Source organism: Camelina sativa, chromosome 9 (genome assembly GCF_000633955.1).
Source record: "Camelina sativa cultivar DH55 chromosome 9, Cs, whole genome shotgun sequence".
Classification (NCBI taxonomy): domain Eukaryota; kingdom Viridiplantae; phylum Streptophyta; class Magnoliopsida; order Brassicales; family Brassicaceae; genus Camelina; species Camelina sativa.
This window is the reverse complement of record NC_025693.1, coordinates 11,037,451-11,040,096: the sequence shown is the minus strand read 5'-3', so window position 1 is coordinate 11,040,096 and position 2,646 is coordinate 11,037,451. Positions and strand designations below refer to the sequence as shown.

The window sequence follows — 2,646 nt, the reverse complement described above, 5'->3', positions numbered from 1 at the left end:
AAAAAATAATAAAAAAGGTTAAATTCGCGTCCGTTAGATTTATTATAATCGACGGTTCATATTACAAACAAGGTGATCCTCATTTTACTGGCTTAGCCAATGAAACAATAAAGAGAGGTTGAGATTTTGTATCCCTTGGATTCACTCGCATCCTATGGTTAACGATTACGCCACGTCAGCTATCTGAGTGATCAATTTCCATTAGCTCTCGTTTTATGTATATTTCTTATCACATTTTAATCATTTTTTCTTAACTTAAATTGTTTTAAAATACTATTAACAAATGGAAAAATGTGTTACAATAATAAGATTGTGATCATAATATTTTTTTAACAAAGATTTAATTTGTAAGTTAAAAATTTTTACAATCAAAACCATAAAGCATAATGTAAACTATTGATGAAAGAATACTTAAAACTAACCAATTTTTATAATTAATTTGTATATTGTAAATTTGTAATATTATATATTCCTATTGTATGCTATTATTATTACAATTTTTCTTTTACATTTGATGTTACTAATTTATAAAAAATGAAATATATTTCAAGATTGAACTCTAAAGTCTAAAGTCCAAACCCTAAATTCTATACCCTAACCCTTTAGGGTATAACCCTAAACCCTTTAGGGTATAGAAATTAGGATTCAATTTTGAAACACATTTCACTATTTTCAATGAAAACAGTAAAATGCAAAAAACCATAATTCGTTTTTCAAAAAACATAATTTGTTTTTCGAAAAACATAATTTGTTTTTCAAAAAACATAATTTTTTTGTCAAAAAACATTAAAACAAGTGTGAATTTATAGATCTTATATTACATGTTCATAAATCCATAAAATACTATTCAAATTTTATTGTTAATAGAATGATAAAAGTTTTATTCTTAATTGATAAATAGTAAAATATGTATGATATATTTTTTTGCATTTTATTATGTTAATTGATAATTAGTAAAATATGTTTCAAGATTAAACCCTAAATGGTTTTAGGGTATCGAGTTCAATCTTAAACATGTTTTTAGTATTTATCAATTAAGAAAAAAATGAAAAATAAAAATAAAAACTTTATTATCTTTGATTATATAATTATGTATAATTAACAAATGAATTTAAAAGTTTGAGAATATTAATTGATTAGGTATAATTAGCAAATGAGTGTATGAGAATAATTTATATAAAAATTAATGTTTTATTTGTAGTTATGTATTGTGTATTTTTAGTATATATGTATATATATATATATATTTGTAGTTTTTAAATCATATATTTGTTGTTTTGATTGTTTGTTTATAGCAATGACAGAGTAAAAGAGGAAATACCTTATGATATTAAAACATAGAAAAACATTACAGAAACATAAACTCATTTTCTGACATAGACCAAGTATATATGATTTCTAAATTTGGTCTCCACACACTCGCACTACCAATCTTGGAAACTTCTACCTAGACCTGGCTTCAAATGTTTTTTTCTCTCGTTAGATTCACTTCGTCATGAACCTCCCTCGCCTAAGCCTTTTTACATAGTCCATCGTATTCTCACATCTCTCCTGCAAAGAAAAGCAAAAACATAAATCCAAAAGTAACAGTTATGCTTGGCCTTTCAATGAATCTTACTCATCAGATTTAGCAACTATAATCTCAAGCAGCAAAATCAGCACTTATGTATAGCCAACTAAACAAAGAAAAGGAAAAAAGCTGTAAACTGCTTACAGCCATGGATAATCAGATAAGCTATGCAACAACAATTGCGATTGACTATACGAAACGAGTTACAGCATTGAATAAGCTCTCCGGTTGAATTAGAGAAGACACATTGGCATCTATACTATATACATGTCCTTGCTTTGGTGAACAGAGACGATTCATACGCAAGTGACTTATGATCTTATTTGAAACATGAGCAAAAAGATACAAGTCACTTTTAATAGAGATTCTACTCATGAAATTTCTCATCTTACAACTCCACGGAGAATCTAAAAGACATGTCATCACTTCTAATCAACAAGCGTTCTTACAATAGCAAGTCTGATAAGTGATAAGAAAGAATCAAGTCCGAAACTCAAAACAAAATTGGATCTCTAATCCTGCAACCATAGAAGATTAGAGATACCTTAAATGACACAAGCTTTCTCAAACCCATGCCATGTCCACATCACAACAAAACAACCACATCTCCAACACCGAGTATACAATTTGTGATAAAGAGTTTAAGGATCTGACACTCAAATAACAATGACAGTCAACTCACATCAACAACACACACGAAAAAGAAAGTAAACAAACAAACAAACAGTAGGAAAATAACAGCTTACAAAGTAATAACAAGCGCCAGCAGCATTAATCTTGAAGATTTGAAGACTAACTGCAAAAAGAAATCGACAAACCCTTAAAACCAAAATCTCTAATTGATTATTAACCAAACTTAAAAAAATCAAAATCGCACATACCTGTTTAGTTATTCTAAGTGCCAAATCAAACTGCAAGACAAGAACAGTCAAATACATATCAATTAGAAACCGATTACACTGAATATATCGCCTATTTACGAAAACCTCAAAATCGAAATCTCAAATTAAACACGAATACCTTTTATGTTTTGACTGAAGTCTCATCGAGCTCTTACTGCAAAAAAAAAAAAAAAA

At 28.0% G+C, this 2,646-nt stretch overlaps 1 long non-coding RNA gene across 3 annotated transcripts in view; it reads right to left on the bottom strand.

The window, feature by feature from the left end:
* The window catches only part of LOC104710835, a 2,011-nt gene continuing 671 nt past the window's right edge, over nt 1,307-2,646 (bottom strand). The window contains exons 2-6 of one of the 3 annotated variants that reach the window (XR_755093.2): nt 2,591-2,626; nt 2,452-2,481; nt 2,317-2,366; nt 2,115-2,225; nt 1,307-1,551 (exon numbers count right to left, since the gene is read on the bottom strand). This is a non-coding gene — a long non-coding RNA (uncharacterized LOC104710835). The remainder of the gene's footprint in view (nt 1,552-2,114; nt 2,226-2,316; nt 2,367-2,451; nt 2,482-2,590; nt 2,627-2,646) is intronic. The other 2 variants (XR_755091.2, XR_755092.2) reach the window with 2 other exon arrangements.